This window comes from Notamacropus eugenii, chromosome 1 (assembly GCF_028372415.1).
Source record: "Notamacropus eugenii isolate mMacEug1 chromosome 1, mMacEug1.pri_v2, whole genome shotgun sequence".
Taxonomy (NCBI): Eukaryota; Metazoa; Chordata; class Mammalia; order Diprotodontia; family Macropodidae; genus Notamacropus; species Notamacropus eugenii.
The window spans coordinates 234,007,709-234,028,218 of NC_092872.1; the positions used below are offsets into that span (position 1 = coordinate 234,007,709).

General features: G+C 39.3%; 1 protein-coding gene across 1 annotated transcript in view; it reads right to left on the reverse strand.

Moving 5' to 3' along the window:
* LRMDA (leucine rich melanocyte differentiation associated) overlaps window positions 1–20,510 on the reverse strand; it is a 1,314,096-nt gene that overhangs the window by 409,985 nt on the left and 883,601 nt on the right. The window lies entirely within an intron of this gene.

Below are 20,510 nucleotides of genomic sequence, written 5' to 3' on the forward strand. Positions count from 1 at the left end.
TGCTGGCAATCCCTGAAAAGTTTTGATTCAGCATTTACAAGTGTCTCCTATGACAAGATGCCAATATGTAGATTATTCTCAAGAATTAACAGGATTCACAAAGTGCACATCATTCAATTTTAGCCAATTAAACGAAGACCATCCATCATTAACTGCTCCTTATTTGGGTCATTAATACACATACTTTGGGGGCTGAAATGAAGACACTTAGCAGGAGTTATTCAGAAAACCTATATCCTAAGAATTGCAATGGGAACTCTTTGGGACAGGTCAATGGGGAGATTTAGGAACAGATCAGAATGAACACCAAGTTTGAACCAAGCTCAGTAGGTATGTACTCTTACAATACTACTAATTTGCAAAGACTTGCCTTTTCCTGACATCTTCCTTTAAGGAGTTAAAAAAGGCTTCCTGGAAAATTGTAGGAGAAACTAGAAGACGTTACATTCTGTTAATGGACTAATTGGCATATCTACTATGTTTTATCCCAAATGCCCATGCTAAAGTACCCTACTGTTACATCAATGGCCTTTGATTCTTCCAGTGCTATCAGGGCCAGGAAGTAGGCTAGGTCAGGGAGGGTGCTCTAGGGGGGGCAGGATTCTTGTTTGCTGACATGCAGGTTGGCATACCTGCCTCTGAGGTCCCTTCTAACTCTGAATTGCTGTGATGCTCTAAATAAGAAGAATGCCTGTCTTGGTGGAAGGAATGGATCTGCTAGACTTACAGAGCTCCTCTGGTATATACTAGGCAAGGAGGAACCATAGGTTCAGCCCTAATGATGTTTGACTGAATGTCAGGAAGCTATATTTCCATTCCCAGTTTAAATGAAAAACACAAAATATAGTCCATTAAATCTACTTCCGTATCACTGTTTGTTTATTACGGCTGGAGCCCACGTTTATAAATCTGGCCTCCCTTCCCTTTCAGCTTAGAGCCTAGGTCCCATGTGTGTAGGGCAGAATCCAGGTGAAAAGTAGCATTCAGATGCAAATAAACGATGCCTTTTGCCTTTGAAATTTAGAAAGGTCTTTTCTCTCCAGCGCTTGGGTCAGAGTGCAGCTAGTTACTCTTGCCCTATCAAGCCCGGTAAAGTTCTGCCCCTCTCCACTCCTGCCAATCTGCATTGCAAATATCTCATTAACCAAGATGCATTACATCTGAAATATGAACATTATTTCTGATGAAAGGGCAATAAAAAAATCAAGCTAATGCTAGCCTGCTGTGCCCTTTTTCCCCACAGTGAACAAATTACAGTAACAATTTCTATAATTTTAAAGTACGGGTCCATGTGGGTGCCATTTAATCCTATGGCGTATGTGAACAGGGCCTCTGGAGGGGGTGGAGGGGAGCGTGTCATGCCTGAATGTTGGAAAAAAGGCCACTGGCACAGCGAGAGGTCCCCAACCAAGAAAAAAGAGAAAAATATGGCTCCCAGGAGGAAAAAGGCAGCTCCGTTTCCTCATCAATCAAATTAGGGTTGGACCATACTGCTTCTCCAATCCCTTCCAAATTTAACTTTATATGAGTCCATGAGCACCACTGCTAGAAACAATGAGAATGCAACCTACAACTCAGAGATGCCAGAAACATAGAATTTAGACAACAAAAGAGCCTTAGAAGACATTGAGTCTGCGACAGAACTGAAGAACAGAGAGATCAAGTGTCTGAGGTGCGATTTGAAGCCAGACCTACCTGGCTCCAAGTCCAGTACCTTGAGAATAAACCAAAACACCTTCTCAGTATTCCCATGGCCAGTGCCCCAAATCCACATGGAGGAGGTGGTGGAGTTTGCTATGTAATCTCAGCCTCATCCCAGCCAATCTGCTGACATATTTTTGGGAATGGTAGTGGGGATTGCAGGTGGATAAATACAAGTGTTAAGCAAGAAAGGATATGGGAGTCGGGACCATTTTTTGGAAGTGGAGAGTCCATTAGACAATATTTTTGTACTGACAACTTTGTATCATGATAACATTTGCTTTCTTAATCACATAAGGATCCAAGGTGACAGAGTAGATAGAAACATGACTTCTATGTCACTGAAATCTGGATTCAAATATGGCTCCTGATGTATCTTAGTTCTATGAACCTGGGCAAATAATTTAACTTCCCATGCAATAGTTTAGAAGAGGGGCATTCTGAGTCTGAAAAAAAGGCAGAGAGGTTAGAATGGGGGAATTTATCAGTCCATTACGGCTGAAACTCTGAGGGATGTAATAGGAAGGGGTGGGAGATAGTGATGGAAAAGTCAATACAGACCAAATCTTAGAAGTCATACAGGAATCGTCTTTTACCCAGCAATTCCCTTGTACACAGTGGGCACTTAATAAATGCTTGTTGCTTAGAACTGAGTTGAAGTGAGGACTGAACTCATTCTGCATTCCTCTGCTTCATGGATTTTGCTTAATTTTACTTTTATTCAAAGTAAGAGGAAATATTAGGAAGAGACAGTAATATGGTTTTTAAAGAATCAAGTTAAATTAATTCTTGATTTAAAACAAAAGTTGATTCTTTTGTAACTAAACTAATTTAAATTGCTTCTTTTTGTATCCCTGGCACTTAGTACAGTTCCTGGCATATAATAGGACCTTAATAAAAGTTGATTGATTGATTGAAACTAAAGTTAAAAAAAAGAAAAAAGGGAAGCAATATGTTTTTTAAAAGAATCAACTAAAGAAAAGTTAGAAAAAAATAGTTCATTGTCGAAACAATGGGGATGCTAAAAGGAGGGGGTGGGGGCTGGTTCTATACCGTGGGTAAAAACCACTACTTGCCTTCCCAGAATACATCCTCAATCACTAATGCTGGAGACAGCATAAGAGGGGACTTACCCAGGTCAAAGTCAGAGGAGCTTCAAGAAGAGAGAAAATGATATACTTGCATCCACTCCAAAAGGAAGCTGATAGGGGCCCTGACTTTTTATCAGGACATTGTCAAAGCCCAAATATTGACCCAATTTGACAGGGTTATCCCTGAGAACCCTTGGCAACTTTTTCAATGTATATCCCAACCACTCACATATGCCCATAATGATGACCTTTCACTCCCTAGTCCTGGCTCCCACACAGATAGATAGCCAGTGATCCCTCAAGGAACAAACTTTAACTCCTTTCACACTCCTATTAGAAGCCATCCTCTCTCCTTATAGAAAGAATAGAGAGATTACATATAGGAATTTATGGTTTCCTAGCAACAGGACCTTTCTTAGAGTAGAAGTGGATGGTGACAGTCTATTAAACGTGAATGCAACAAACACCTGTGCATCATGCATTAAGAAACAAATCCATCCAGTCAGCATCCATCACGTGTACATTTTTGTACATTTATAAGCAGCTAGCAAAAGGTTGACCATAGCATATTTTAGGGCAGACTCATTTGCCAGAGAAAAACTAGCAATCCACACTCCATTTTTATTTTCTTTTCCTATTTACCATTTTCTTGAATTCAAACTCCTGACTTTTCTAAATCTGTTCCAATGAACTAAAAATATTAATGAACACCTCCTCTATCTATACAGGAAAGGTTTTTATTTTATTTTACATTTTTCTGCTTTCAGAGTCAGAGATGGAAGGACCCTTGGAGATCAGTATAGACACAAAGTGTTGTGTGAGGTCACAGAAGGAAGGGTTGAATGAACTGGTATGTATGGTTGAGGTCAGTTTCATGCAGAAAAACTATTAGCCTGTTGCCTTGAAGGCTAAGTTAAGAATTAAGTAGATTGAAAGGGAGAGGAAAGTCATTCTAGGAAGGTGAATGAGACTCAGCAAGGCTTGCTTCTCCATCATGATTGTGGGCTCATTGGTAATTCTCAAGGCCAAAGACAGGAGGTTACTGATGAGCTCTGTTATAAAAACCTGCCAATGGTCAGCTCCACTTCCCTTTAGTAATTGCTTCCCAGTGAAAAGAAGCTGGGGGCAGTTGGGTGGTACAGTGGATACAGCACCAGGCTTTTAATCAGGAAGACTCATCTTCATGAGGTCAAATCCAGCCTCAGATACCTACCAGCTACTTGACTCTGGGCAACTCAGTTAATCCTGTTTGCCTCAGTTTTCTGATCTGCAAAAAGGGCTGGACAAGGAAATGGCAAACCACTCCAGTATCTCTGCCAAGAAAACCGCAAATGAGGTCATGAAGAGTCAAACATGAATGAAATAACCCAACCACAAAGGACAGAGAGGGGAGCTCATATCAGTGAACACAGGAGTTGATTGTTGACTCTGTCAGCAGCCTCCACTTCACTGAAATTCAAGGTCATTTTCTGCCCAGAAAAAAGGCCTCCCTGCATTGTAGCCTCTAAAACTGATGGCTGTAGGGTTATAGGAGATGATCCAATTTAACTGCCCTCTCTTGAATGGAGAGGGTTTAAGGGAATTAAATCAGTCTGTATAGAAGGAGGAAGTAGGCAAAGTGGTAGCAAAATGTGTTTTGACTGATAACAGGTACTTTATCATTTTGAATCAGTTTCACATTTGCTTTTATTTTATATGAGCCCAGAGGAAGTCTGATGAAAGTGTTTTCAGAGAATTAGAAGCTGAGTGTAGGAAAAAGAGATTGGGGTCATCTGATGGGACTTTCCACCTTCCCTCCCAAGGTAGAAAACCCACTTCTAAGACTATCTCACAGAAGATGATCCAGGTGAAATAAACAAGCTACCTGACAAATCAGCTTATCCTCTCATCAGATAGCTCTCATTAGCAAGCCTTTCCTTTTTATTAAGCAGAAATTTGTCTCCTTATACCTTCCACTATTTGTCCTAGTCCTCTCTGAAGCTACTCTGTTTTCCATGTGACAGCTCTTCAAATACTTGAAGGGAACTTCTGCCAGAATATCACCCCATGTCTCCTCTTCTACAGATTAAACAACCCCAGGTTCCCAAGTTGTTTCTCAGAGGATTGGGTTTCCAGGTCCTTCACCATCTCAGCTGTCTTCCTCTAGATGAGGTCTAGCTGGTCAATGTACCTTCTAAACTGAGAAGGAATGGATAATGCATTTATTAAGTGCTCACTATGTGTAAAGCATATAAGGGTACCCAAACTGGGCACAATGCTCCAAATGTGGGCCTCTCACTAATCTGGGCAAATCTTTTAAAGTTTTAGAGTTTCAGTTTCTTCCTTTATGAAACTGGATGTGGGAAGGGGAAGTTGGGATAATCTCTAAAGTCCATTTCAGTCCTAAGAGTCTACAATTCCAAGACCCCTCACCCCATCCAGTGTTTGCCTAAAGAGGACTGGTTCTAGCAAAACAGCAACATGAAAGCATTTTCTTTCATTCCTATCCACCTCCAAGATGGCCCCTCTCTCTTTTTTTTCCACAGTAAAATCAGTTTCTTTCTTTGATTTAAACAATGACATTGAAGACACCAACATCCCCCACTGCACTTCAGGCCATCACCAGTCATCTTGGCTTTTGTCTTGCCACTGAATTTTAATGACTCTGGAAGACAGAGTGAGGCTGACCACTTTGAGCATCTCTGCCTCACCTAAATCCAATTTGTAGGCAAGTCAAGACATTAACCCATGATGTCATTGGTCCTCTTCAGAAATGAAGGATGAACAATAAATAGCATTTCTCTTAGTGCAGTCCACCACTCCATTAGCTAAATTGTCAGTGTTAGACTCTTCTCCAAATTGGTCAACAATCTGCTTTGGGTTCAATAGGGGATGAACTGGATTGATAGAGGAAGGCTCAACTACCAGTTTCAAAGGGCTCCTTCTCTCCACAGCTTTTCAAGTTCACACAAAGCTATCAGCAATCTATCAACTCCTCCTCAGCAAGGTCCACTGGGCTCCACTGAAACCCTTGCCTGGTTCTCATCTCAAGGGAGATTCATGAGTAATTCTAGTCATTTACCTTGTTATTCCCAATGGTATTTGTCTAAAGAATGCAAGCCATGAGTGATTCTCTCCTCAAATGAATGAGAAGATTGTGCCCCAAAATTGAGACCAACCACAAAGAATCAGCTTCTGCCTGAATAAGTTGCTTTTCTGTATGACAGTGGCCATGACCAGGCAAATTACATCTTGTTCTTCTAGGGGGGGCAGATCCTTGGAAGGTAAGACCCTCTCTTCCCTCCCCCCCAGTGTTTGCCCAAAGAGGACTGGTTCTAGCAAAACAGCAACATGAAAGCATTTCCTTTCATTCCTATCCACCACCAAGATGGCCCCTCTCTCTTTTTTTTTTTCCAACATATTCCCATCAGGAATTCAGCTCTGCCATATTCTCTCTTGGTTGCCAAGGACTTGCTGCTAAAGCTTTTCTTTGGTTAGCTAGGTGGTTCAATGGAAAGAGAGTTGGACTTAGAGGCAGGAAGACCTGAGTTCAAATCCTGTGCTGGACTCTGACTAGTTGTAAGACCCTGCCAAGTCACATAACCAGTTAGCTTCAATTTCCTCATCCATAAAAATAGAGATAATAAGAGCACCTATCCCACAGGGTTGAAGTGTGGGTCAACTGAGGTCATATATGTAAAGTGTTCTTAAAACGTTAAAACTCTAGGGCACCCTTAATAGAAACTCAGCACAATTCAGTTAATAGCAGTAATAGCTGGGATTTAGGAATCAAGAAATTGAAAAGAGGTTTAAAAGAAATAATCTTTGGCTCAAGGAGGTTGTTGGTTTGTTGTTTTTTTTTTTTTTCACAAATACTATGGAGTTATTCTAGGGGAATTATACATGGTCAAAAATTGTATAAAAGTTTTGTATTCTAAAAAAATCTATATATAAATGCAGGCTGCTATATTATTATTAATGGTTATTATTCATCTATCTTGTGTCCATCTATCATCTGTCTTGTGTCTATCTATTCTATCTTGTGCCCACTCTCTTGGGCCTTCTTCTCATCTAATAAGAAAATCTAAGGCCATATTGAATATAAATAAATTAACATAAGAGATTTGTACTCCAAGGTAACATCCTTGTACATTAATAAGGATCTTCCAGAGAGTCATAGGATTACATATTTAGAGATGGGAAAGACGTCAGAGGTCATCTAGTCCAACATCCCCATTTTATGAATCAGTGAACTGAGGTCAAGAGGGGCTAAGTAATTTTATCCAAGGTCACATGAGGAGTAAATAGTAAGAGTGGGGATTTGAACCTAGGTTCTTTGATGTGGCATCCATCATTCTTTCCAATACATCATGCTGCCTGAATGTCTTTTCAGAAAAAATTAGTTATTTGTTACATTTTAAGTTCCAAATTGTCTCCCTCCATCCTTCCTTACCCCATACTAAAAAAATCAACATCTGACTCAGATAAATAGATATAGATAGATATACATATATATATAGAGAGAGAGATACACATCCACACAGAGATATATACTTATAAATGTGTACATATATGTATGTGTAAAACATACAAGGCATACTTCTATTTATCAGTTCTTTCTCTCAAGGTAGATAGCATGTTGCTTCATAGGTCCTTCCTTTATAGTTGATTTGAGTATTTATAATACTCAGAATATCTTTACTGTTCACAGTTAATCTTCAAACAATATTGCTGCTACTATTTACAATATTCTTTTTTTCTGTTCATTTCACTTTTCATTATTTCAAGCAAGTCTTCACATGTTTTTGTCTAATCATTAATCTAATCAACCTGCTCATCATTTCTTACAGCACAGTAGTATTCCATCACAACCATATACCACAATGTATTTAGCCATTTACCAATTGATGGGCATTCCCTCAGCTTCTAGTTCTTTATCACCACAAAGAGAGCAGCTATAAATATTTTAGAACAAAAAGATTCTTTTCTTTTTTTCCCTGATAACCTTGGAAAACAGACCTAATAGTGGTATTGCTGGGTCAAAAGGCATGTGCAGTTTTATAACTTTTTGGACATAATTCCAAACAGCTCTTCAAAATGGTTGGATCTGTTCACAGTTCCACCAACACTGCATTGGTGTCCCAATTTTTCCACATCCCTTCCAATATTTGTAATTTTCCCCTTCTATCATTTTGGTCAATCTGAAAAGTAGGAGATAATATCTCAAAGCTGTTTTAATTTGCATTTCTCTAATCAATAATGATTGAGAGAATTTTTTTCATATGACTATAAAGAGCTTTAATTTCTTCACTAAAAAACTATCTGTTCATATCCTTTTATCATTTATCAATTGGGGAATGACTCAAATTCTTATAAATTTGATAAAGTTCTCTATATATTTGAGAAATAAGACCTTTATCCAAGACATCATCTATAAAAATTTTCCCCAATTTCTGCTTTACTTAATCTTGGTTATATTGGTTTCATTTGTACAAAATCTTTTTAATTTAATCTAATCAAGCTGTCTGAATATTTTAACAAAAGTAATGGGGAGTTTTTAAATGTCATGGTAAAGCAGGAGAATATGGCATCTGGAGGGCCTTTTGATATCCCTCAAATCACACTTCATAGGTATTCATCCAGTATGCCTATACATAAGACCAAGTCTGCTGATAAGCTTTCTCTACCTTTCATTATTTGCTGTAGACTTTAATGGATGCCTATTTATATAGAGTTCCTGGCATAGGGCCCTAGACTACAGTGAGACTGTAGGTCTATAAGGGCCCAACTAATGACCTTGGTGTAGCTCATTCACCCATCAAGTTCTAGTCCATTAAATTATTTACCCCTGGAGCCTATTGACTTTAGATTCAGAAATTACCACTATGTTTTCTAAGAATACACATATACATGAACAGTTCCATGATACAGCCAAGTACATGCTTATCCCTTGAAAATTAAGCCTTCTACAATAAACTACTAGAGATCATTGAAGAACAGTAAAATTTGGATCCCAGCAATATAGAATTTGAGATAATTGGGACAGGAGCTAGGGCATGAGCTCTTATTGGACCTATATAGCGAGGTAGGGGAAAGAAGAAGATGATAAGGATCTGCTTTGCAAACAAACAATGTAAACAAAATTCAACGAAAATATTGGCTCTACTTAAGGGCAGGTGCGTGTTCATCCTTCGTTGCCAAAGAAGACCATGCCATCAGAGAAATGATGACATGACTTACACTTGACTTTGTTTTGAGTGAGGGAGGGCTGTGCAGGTCACCAGCCTCACTTCTCCTCCAGAGGCATCTTAATTCAGTGACCAGATATTCATCAGGATGACTGGAGATGACCCAGGATGAGGCAGTTGGGGTTAAGTGACTTGCCCAAGGTCACACAGCTAGTGAGTGTCAAGTGTCTGAGGTGAGATTTGAACTCAGGTCCTCCTGACTCCTGCACTGGTGCTCTATCCATTGCACCACCTAGCTGCCCCAATCTATTTTCAAGTAGCTAATTCAGAAGGTTTACATACAATTGACATACTACTTACAAATCTTGCATATGTTTACTAAAGCAGGTCCTTTTAGGTTGCCTCCTATAGAAAATGTAGATCTCCTTCAAGTATACAACTTGAAAGTAACATGGCTATGTTAATTTTAAATATCCATAATTTATACTTTTTACTCCATTAGGACTAGCTTTTACAAGTATAGGGCTAGCCAGGGCTAAAGACAGCATTTGGCTCCATAAAATTATGATATTAGGAGGAAGAACATTATATCCCTCAAAATGTGGTTACAAATGAGTGACTGGCCAAGTAATCTTACAGCAAAGTTTTTTAGCTAACTATTAAGGATGGTTAGAATACATGGTTAGAATGCATTCATGTTAGAATAGATGGTTTGAATAGATAAGAAAATTATTGCAAAAATAATTTCAAATAAAGTTATCTTATGCTAGGTAGGCTTGTAGTCCAAAACAAAGAAGAAAAAAAGGTAATGAGGTTGAGCAGAAATAATCACGAATCTATGTAGGATTAGAGGGTATTCATTTAAACCCTGTCCTCTGATATTTCCTTGCTCTGTGATTTGGGCAAGTTACATCAGTTTCCTAGATCTCTGTTTTCTTATTTATTAAGTGTACTAAGGTTCTTTCCAGTTCTAAATCTATAGTCCTTTGAATGATGCTTTCCTGTGCTATTCAGAAAATAACTAGTCCTCAACTGAACGTCTAAGTTTTTAGCTAAATGGTCTCGATTGGGTCACTTTCTGGTGTCTCAGATATTTCTCCTCAATGTCATTTTGTGATTCGGTATCTCTAGCAAAAGAAATATATTTAACAGGGAAACATATTCTGCCCTAATTAAAAAGGTACTAGAGATGGGTGCCCTGTTCTCTCTCTGCCCATAGGCTTTCATGACAAGCAGCCTAGTATTTAAACTGAAATGAGCTACTATTTTTTTTCCATCCACTGCCTCGTGTTCAATTTAGAACACAATAGGCCTTCAGGTGCCCAGGTCCCATGCTCTGGAAGATGGTATCGGAAGATCAGCTCAAAACATGCGTAACCTAGACACTCAGGAACTGGCTCAAATGTGGCCGCTAATTGGATGTTGCTCCTGGAAAAGAGCGCGATGTGAATCATGAGGAAGGAGAAGATGCTTTTAGGATTGCTTTGATACAATTACACACTATCTGTATCCCCTCTTAGGGCATCGCCAGTCTGGGCAATCTATTACTTTCAAAGAGGCAATGCCTGCGATCTTATCTGTAGTCATTCCTTTTGTGTGTGTGTGTGTGTGTGTGTGTGTGTGTGTGTGTGCATGTGTGCATATGTGTGCCCATGAGCACAGTGGAGCCCCAAGCTGTCTTTCCACAACTCTCAGAGTTGAAGCAACCCTTTTATTGTAATCAGTTTTCATTAGGACCCTTTGATCTCCATCCATTCTTTGTACACAATACTTCATCACCTTTATTTTTTGACTTAATTGCATGTGAAAGATTTCCCCTTTGATAGGCCCTAGATGCCAAACTCCTATGGAATAGAGTGTTGAAAAGGGTCATGTGACCTGTCTCTTTTAGAAGGAAACCCATACACCTGTGGAAGACAAATAATTTTTTCAGAGCTATGACATATCTATCATCTGTCCACAGGATATGAGCTGCTTAATAGCAAGGGGCTCTGAATGGCAAAATAGGATGTGCTGAAAGAAATTTGTAGCATACCGCATACCGTCTGGCAGCCATCCCCGAGCTCCGACTCATCCCTGGCCGGCTGAGAATTCACAGGCTGCTCATCACTCTGGCAGGCCAAGCAGCTGGATGGGGCCCCCATCTCTGTTCTCTGTCACCCTGTCATTCAGGTGAGCCTGCCTGCCGTCACCTGCTGACAGTACCATAGGCTTCTCAATTACAGGCCTGGTCTCCATTCCTCGCTCAGTCCAATCCAGCTCACGAGGGGGCCCTGCTGAGTCTCTTTTCAGGGCAAGTATGAGTGGTCCTCAAGAGCCTCCCCACCATTGTCCCTGCGGCAAAGCTTCCTGAATTATGAAAACACAGTACAAAGTGAGTAGCAGGGCCCAGCACCAGGAAAGGCATGAGGGGACCATGTACTGGAACCTTATTTAAAAAAAAATAACAGAACAAAGGCAGAACTTATTTTTTGTCTGTTTGTTTGTGTCAGGATTTGGAGTCTAAAGATCTGGGTTCAGTCACTTACAAGCTGTAGTATCTTGGGGAAGTCTCTCCCATTTCTGGGCCTCAGTTTTTTCCTCCATAAAATGAAAAGCTGGAAATTAATGATCTCTAAGATCCCCTAGAAGCAATTAGGCAATGAATGGACAGAAAGCAAGTTCGAGAATCAGAAGAGCAGGAGTTCAAATTCAATATCAGAAACTTACAATTCACATGATCCCAGGCAAGTCACTTAACATTTATCTTCCTCAGTTGCCTCATCTATAAAATGGAGATAAAAATATTATCTAATTCCCAGAACTGTCATGATGATAAAATGAGATAATTTTGGTAAGGCTCTTTGAAAACTGAATTTCTTAGGAGAAGTGGTTGTAGTGGTGGAAGGAGAAATGGTAGTAGTGATAACAACAGTGTTTGTAGTAGTGGTAGTGGTAGTGGTAGGTATGGTGATGGTAATAGTAGTAGCAGCTGCAGCAATAGAAGTAGTGGTTGTAATAGTGAAAATAATGGTAGCAGTAGTGGTGGTGACAGTAGTAGTAGCAATAGTAGCAGTAGTAGCAGCAATAGTAGTGGTAGTAGTATTCCAGCTATACTTCTGTGATTTACTGACTGGTTTGGGCTGACCATATTGGAATTGGTTCTTGCTTCAGAAGGAAACTTATAAAAAACCATGAACCTGTGGAGCTTTTCTGGATGAAAATCAAAATCCCTCTATGACTCTTGCTAGGGCCCCATACCTGTTGTCCAGGTGCTCCCTCTGGATCCCTGATCCCTGTAGCCCCACTTGGCTTCCTGAATTGTAGAGGTATTGCTTATACTGATGTCTGACACCTGTCTAATTCCTGAAGTCTAACCTCAGTTCTCTTGGTAACTGTTCACAATGGATATACAACTTACTGTTGCCCATGTTCTGTGGCTCACCATTGTGGGGAGATAGATTCAGGTAAGTTTTTTAAGGAAAATTCTCAGAATCTAAAATGTGACCCCATCCTATAGTTCAGAGGGCCATCTTGGTTTCCTGGGGTAAATCCTCCCCCAACCCTGAGAGCAGAAAGATCCCAGTGGCTGAGAGTAATTTTCTTTATGCCCCTCAAGGTTGAAGATAAGATGAAGACACACTTCCTTTCCTTGTATTGAGAAACTTCTGTCCACTTTGTTTCATATCTTGATGGAATTTTTATAACTAAGGAAGCATTGGCCCCACAAAGGAGGAGGGGAAACTCCTGAGAGTCATCTTTATTTTCACTGAAAGAAAACATGAGAAGTACTTTAAACTTTATGATTAGACATAGGATCTTTTATAGCTTTTTCAGTGACACATCTTTCTGTTTCAGAGGGTTGCATGAGAAGTAGTGAAGAGAAAGGGACCCAAAAGACCAGAGGGAACTACTGAATCTTAATACCATCTCTCCCAGGAAGCAGCAAAAAGTCAGCCCCTTCTTCATTACCATCAGAATTATGACATGGAATGGGATTTGGGTTGCCCATGCTTAGTACGAAGTAAAGCAGACCCAAGAGATAGATAATTATATTCTGAGACACACAACATTGACCTACCCAGATTGATGAGAAAAGGACATTCTCCATTATATCTGGGCACATGCAGATGAAGTTGCTCAAAAATGGATAGTAATCTCTGAAGAGTTGTAGAAAACAGGAAAGGGGCTGAAAGACTAAAGAGGGGCAAATATTGGCTCAGTGCTTTTTAAAAGGGCAAGCAATGACCCTGGCATTGATCATTGAAATTATTGTAAAATAAATTATCAAACAAATGGTTTGAATGCACTTAAAGAAGTAATCAGTGATCTTCCAGCGCCAGCATGAACCCACTAAGGACAAGTCACAGTAGACTCAATGCATTACCTTTCTCAAAAGGGTTAATAGAGTGCTGTCATCAAAGAGATGCATTATTGGAAACAAGAAAAAGATAAAAAGGATGGTAATCCATAACATAGCAGGGATGAAGAGCAAGGAATATACATTGAGTATTACGCAATCTCTATAGGTAAGCTATCCAATATGCCAGGTCAAGTCTTAGGGGAGGGCCAATAGGAAGACAAAGACCAGAAAGGCATAAAATGGGAAGGGACGGATAGGTCACAATTTATATCATTGAATGGAATGGAATGTCCACATTCATGGCATCAGAAGCACCAAATTATCAAAGTCAAAAAGTCCCACCATTGACAGGATATCTGGATTTCAGAAAGACTTCAACAATGTCTCATAATGTTCTTGTATGAGACAAAGAGATGTGGATTAGGAAGCCATGATTAGGAAGCAATGAAGCTTCCAGTGATATGTATCCAGTATCTGCCCTTCAGTCTGAGAGATCTAATCCTTTTATCAGCGACATGGATAGAGAGATTACTGTAATTTATTATATGATACTATACTATTTATATACACTATGGATGGTATGATCACCACATTTCAGAAGACTTGAAAGTGAGAGGCATAACTAATATTCTAAAAGGTGAAATTAAGGTCCCCAAAGATCTCAATAGGCTAAAACAGTGAATTAACCTTACAAGAGGAATAATAATTCACATTACCTCTAATTCATGTGAAAAAAAAAAAGAGAGAGTTTATTGGCAGCCTATCAGCACAATTTGAGTCAATGACGGGATGCAGCTGCAGAACAAAAGTGAATTTGATATTGGGTGCTATATTATTAGGATGACAAAGGGAGCAATGGTCTCACTGTTCTCTGTGCACAGATCATATCAAAAACATTATTCCAGTTCTAGGCATCACCTTTTGGGGGAAGAAATATTAATAAGCTATGATTCATTCAGAGGAGATCAGGATGGCAAAGAAACACAAAACTTTGTCACATGAGGAACAATTGAAAAAAATGATGCACATTAAGTTTGAAGAAGACAAGACATGGGGGGTGAGAATTTCATGAAAAGGACATGATATGATACCTGTCTTCAAATATGTGGCATGAAAGAGGAAATAGACTTAATTTGCATCTCTAGAGGGCAAGCCTAAAACAGATGAGTAGAAATTACAGGGAGAAAGGATTTTGTTCATTGGAAAAAAAAATAATTTTTGAACAAAAATGAAACCCTAATGAGCTTCTACCTAATGATATCTAAAAAGCTCCCTGTCACTGGAGGTTATGTCACTGGAGAAACTGATAGAGTGATATCACCCAAGAGATGCATTACAGGAAAAAAGACAAAGAGGATGTAAAGGTCATGGAGGATGCTCATGTACCAGCTAGGTGGTTGAATTGGGTGATCTCTGAGGTCTCTTGAGCTCTATGTTTTTTTTTTTTACATCAGTGATATCACCAGTGCAGGGGGTTCTGAATGTAGTAATCCCTTCCATTGATACTAAGTCTACAAGAGAGAATCTGAGAGTTGTCTTGAACACTCCTAGCTTGTCCATAATCACACAATATATGTCAAAGGCAGTCATGAACCTAGGGTCTCATGAGTTAAATAAAAAATATAGGAAGCTCTGGTTAAGATGGTGGCTATGAGCAGGCTACACGATGTTCCAAACAAGCAATTACTCAGGAGAAGTAGCATAAAAGGAGATATCATTAAAAAAAAAGATTAATCATCAAAAAATAGAAGGGATTGGTCACATCCCCAGAGTGAGGGATAAACAGTGGACAATCTGTGCCTTCCATTGGTGCCCATATAATGGCAAAAGGTCCACAGTATATTGGCTTAAGACTCTGTGGCAAACTTATAGGAAGATGTAGACAAGAGTCAAATAGGATGAGAAGCCGTTGATGGACTGTGATCAGAATCTTTGGAGGGAATTTCCACATGAATAACATTACATATCTATTGTGATTTTAGAGAAAACTTCAATATAGGCAATGGTGCTGGTGCAGACTATGGAATATGAGAATCAGGTTTAGAGAGATGCACGTTTCTCATAGGCAGGCTCAGGGGGTGAAGTTTACCTCATCCTTCCATACGCAAAAGTCATGACCAACCCAAGGAAAACTTTTCCTCCACTTTTTGCTATTTGTCCTTCAGTGTTGCGCATACAGTCAGCACTCATGTATTGAGAAAGGCACACAGACAAAACCTAAAGAACAAAATGACAGGAACACTGGAAATACTCTGAATGGGGAGTCTCGGGGGAAGACTCAGCAGCTAGTACAACCCTGCCCACTTTCCCATGTGCAGAAAGAAAGTTAAGGTCACTATCACAGTTCAGATCACTCAAGGGAAGATTTGAGAGAAAAGGAAACCAAGCTGCTTCCTTTTTAACTAAGAGGAGAGAGGAAGAGACAGAAATAAAAGTCAGAGACGCAATGTCAACTAAAGGGCAAACCCAACATTGTGTATTCAGAGAGGCAGCCAATTTCCCCACTGAACTGCAAAAGTATGAAAAAAGGATTCAGGGACATGACTGTCTCCCTCCCTACAAGAACAACTGCATAGATCACTATAATCTTTTCTTTTCTTTATAGGATATGGTTGTTACTCTTTCATCAAAGGGAAGGGACTAGTTCTCCTGGATCCTGGATCAAAAATGGATGCTTTACCTTGGACAAACATGTAGCATCATTATTACTCTACATCACTGACCCACCACTTTGTCCAATGGAAAAATGCACCAAAGGCCCAAAAAGATTAGCATAAGGATGATTATAAAGACTTAAAATGAGCTGTGAGTGGTCAGCCTTTACAACTGGCTCTTCAGTGAGAAATTTCCTACACTGGGTTGGGAAAGGGGACAGACAGAAACAATGAAAGACTCATTTGTTCATTCAGTTCTAAGACTTTACGCCATGGATCTTTCCCCAGGCTAGCAGGATACCCTCTCTTCTAACTTACAGATGAGGGGGTTACAGACATTTCTCCATTATTACCACTCATTCTAGTCATGCTCTAAAATCAGTCCAGTTAATTCAAAGTTTCTTGAGGGCAGAGATCAAGACTTTTCTTGTTTTCTTTTTTATTTTATTCTGAACTTAAGATATTAAAATGAGCATTTCCATGCCATAGTAGGAGGGGAAAAAAAGATGACTGCACATGAAATTGCAAAGCAATTATGTACAACTTGCTATACCTCTTAAATATATAATAAAGTTATCATGTAACTTTCTTTTTTTTCTTTTTTTCCTTCCCTCCCCCCATCCTAGAGACAGCTAACATTAGACACAAATATATATAGATACATAAAATCATTCTCTCTATATATATATTCTCTATATATTGCATTTATCAGGACGCAGACAATGCCTTTCTTCATAGGTTCTTTGTTGTTGATTTGGGCATTCAAAGTAGTTAAAATGACTTAGTTGTTCAAAGCTGTTCTTAAAATAACATTGCTGTTACTGTATACAACCTTCTCTTGGCTCTGCTCATTTCACTCTTCGTTATTTCGTGCAAGTCTATCCATGTTTTTCTAAGATGATCAAGCTTATCATTCCTTATATCACAGTAGTATTCCATCAAGATGATTTACCATAACGTGTTCATTTCTTTGACATTTCTTACCTTTTTATCTCTTCCCAGCATTGAACACAGTAATCAGTATTTGTTTAATAAGCATTTGACAAATGAATGGTGTGGTACCAAAAGTCACACTCTTGTTATAAGCAAGATAGTCTTCTGGGTTCTGAGGATACAGAGCCAAAAACGGAAAAGACCCCTCCCCCTAAGGAGCTTACAATGAATTGATTTTTTTTTCATGTTTCAGCTTGTTGCTTTGACATGACAATGCATACACTCTATGGGAGGTTTAAATAAGAGAGGCCATGTTATTTGCTTAAGACTCTGGTGTAATATATAGGGTACCAAATTCAAAGTTAGGAAGAGGTAGGTCCAAATCCTACCTCAGACATTTACTTAATACACGACCCTGGGCAAGCCAAATGTCCCCTCTTGGCCTTGTTTCCACATCTGTAAAACAGGGATAATAATAACTGTAGAATCTACATAGGATATCATAGGATATCTTGGAGGATGAAATGAGAACATATATATAAAATCCTTTGCCAACCTTAATGGGCCAGTGACCATTAGTATCCAGAAGGACCAAGGTCCTTCATTAGTTGTCCTGGTCAGTCTGCCTAACCTGGATCCTCTCACAATCCTATATTTTATAACCAGAAGAACAAAAAATTAAGATGACAGATGTCTGGGTTCATTCACCAAGCTCCAGAAGCCTCCCTAGGCCCTCACGATGTCGTTCAAAATGGCAGTGCCACAGCATCATCATAAAGGCATGCAACTTTGAAAGACTTAAAGAATCTCTGATAACTCAATGAACAATCAAGATTCCAGAGGACCAATGATGCAGTTTGCTATTCAACTCTGGAAACAGAGGTGATGTGCAGCTTAGAGCGTAGAATGATACATATTTTTTGAATGTGAGCAATAAGGAAAATTTGTCTTGCTTGACTGTGTAGCTGCTACAAAGTTCATGCTAATTGTTTCCCTATGAGAGATAGAAAAATTGATTTTTATTCATTAAAAAATAAAAACAAAAAATCAATATCAGGCTTCTTCTTCTCTCAATCCTCTCACCAACACACACACACACACACACACACACACACACACACACACACACAATTTGGAAATCAAAGACAAGTGAGTGATAAATATGATTCTATCCATATTGCACATTGGGTTAACACAATGTCGACTCAAACCTTGCCCTGAATCCTTCCCCTTGACCACAGCAAAAAATTCAGCAAAGTATAGCCTAGGCTTCCAACTGCTTATTTACAGGACCACTTTAAGGAAGCTGAAGCTTGAAAAAGTTTGGAGATGATTCCAGAAAGGGTTGTGGTTTTGGTGAGAAAATTTACAAATCAAGATCCCAAGTCCCAAACTCGGAAAAGCTCCAGAAATGGAAGCAGGAGGGAAGGGGAGGAAGAGGAGTCATTGATTTGCCAGGAAAAATCTTCTGAATTTCAGCACCAGCCTTTGATTTATAACTCATAAAAAGGAGAGACTGTAGTCGGGGAGAACTTTCACAAGGACAAAACTACTCTATGGCTTAACCCCAGATGGACCATGGAAACTCTGGAAGATGTGGTCTCCTCACTGATACAGTAGGTGATGCCTACCTCAGGATACAGAATAACTGCTTTGGGAAACAGCACTCCATAATCACCAAGAAGACTGAAGAGGTTCATTCTTTGGAAATCTGAGAAAAATAGGTAGGACAATCTCTGCCTGGGAAACTTTGATTGCACATTGTTTCAATGTGGAAATATGTACAAGACAATTTTTTAAGGTTATGGCTTAGGGGGCATGGTGCAATGGGTAGAAAGTTGATCTTAGAGTCAGGAAGACTTGGGTTCAAACCCTGCCCCAGACACTAGCTACGTGACCCTAGGCAAGTCACTTCACTCCCTGTATCTAGGTTTCCTCAACTGTAAAATGTATTAGATCGTCTCTATGATCTCTTCCAGCTTCAAATCTAAGACTATGAAATTCACAAAGAGATCTCTGTAAAAGTATGGAAACAAACAGGACTGGTTTTTTTAGTACCTGATAGTCTTGCACGAAGTCTACAAATATGTATAAATTTCTTGAGGACTGGAACAGTTTTTCATTTTGTTGTTCTATTTCTAAGACCTAGTAGGTGCTTAAAAAATATTTCTTAGATTGGATTGGAATCAAATTAGATTCAGTTTGCCAGAGCATCACTTAAGATATCACCTTCTGTTACATTTCCTGCTGCCCCATATTTGGAGTAAAACAGTAACTGAAACAAAAATAATTTCTGTCCCTAATAATACTTGAGATTTGCATAATAGATTAAAGCTTATAAGCAACCTATGTATTATATATCATGCATGTATTCATACATATACTTATGTACCTATACATACACACACACACACACGGCACAGAATGCAGGGCCTGTAGTCAGGAAGACTCATCTTTCTTAGTTGAAATCTGGCATCAGACACTTACTATCTGTGTGACCCTGGGCGAGTCACTTCAACCTGTTTGCCTCAGTTTCCTCACCTGCAAAACAAACTGGAGAAGGAAAGGGCAAACCACTCTAGCATCTCTGCCAAGAAAACCCCAACTGGGGTCACAAAGAGTCGGAAATGTCTGAAACAACTAAACAACAACAATAAATGCTGCATTATCATAAGAACTCTATGAGGTAAGCATCGATATACTTATTGGGATTACTGGTATAATTACCCTAACTTTACAGATAAGGAAATTGAGGCTGTGTGCACACCAGGAAAACTCTAGATTTGTAGTGAGAAGACGTGGTTTCACATCCTACCTCTAACTAGCTATGTTATTATGGGCAGGACACAACCTCCCAGGGTCTCTGTTTTTTCCTCAAAAGTTGTTTCCATATCCAAGTCTGTGATTCCATGAATCTATGAGGCTCAAAAAGAGTGAATAATTTCCCCATGGCCAACAACTGGTGTCAGAGGCAGGATTCAAACCCAGATCTCTCCTAATCCCTGCTTCAGCACTCTATCCACTGTGGTACACAACAATCACATGCTAATGCCTAAAAATGGTGAGCCAGGTCATAGGATTTACATACTTTATCAGTCTAAGACTGTACGATCAGGAACACCACTTTCCAGTCTACTTAGATGACAACAGTATATCTATAATTTTCTTCAAATTGAATAAAATGTTTACTTTGTTGTTACTTTCTGTTCAGTTAAGTCCCAGTCAATGGTAAATGCATATCCATTCATCGATTTACCAGAACTACATGCAGAATTAAGTCTGTCTGGGACTACTGTTAAGTAGGATTAATAAAATATTTCCAGTCTTACACAGTTGGAAACACTCTCTCCTGCTCAGATTTCTCAATTCACTTGAGCTCCCTAAAGATAAATGAGCTCTCCACCACTGAAAAGAAACAGATCGCTTATCTGACATCACATTATTTACTGACATTAAAAATGATAATATCCATCAACAAGCAGCCAAACCCCAAGTGGGTCATACTGAGAACAAAGCTACAACTGTCTCTCTTTGATATGGTTACAAGGAGAGGCTGATGGAACTGCCATTTGTGTCCTAGTAATGTCACTACTGGCTCTGGAAGTTGGGGATTTATGTGCAT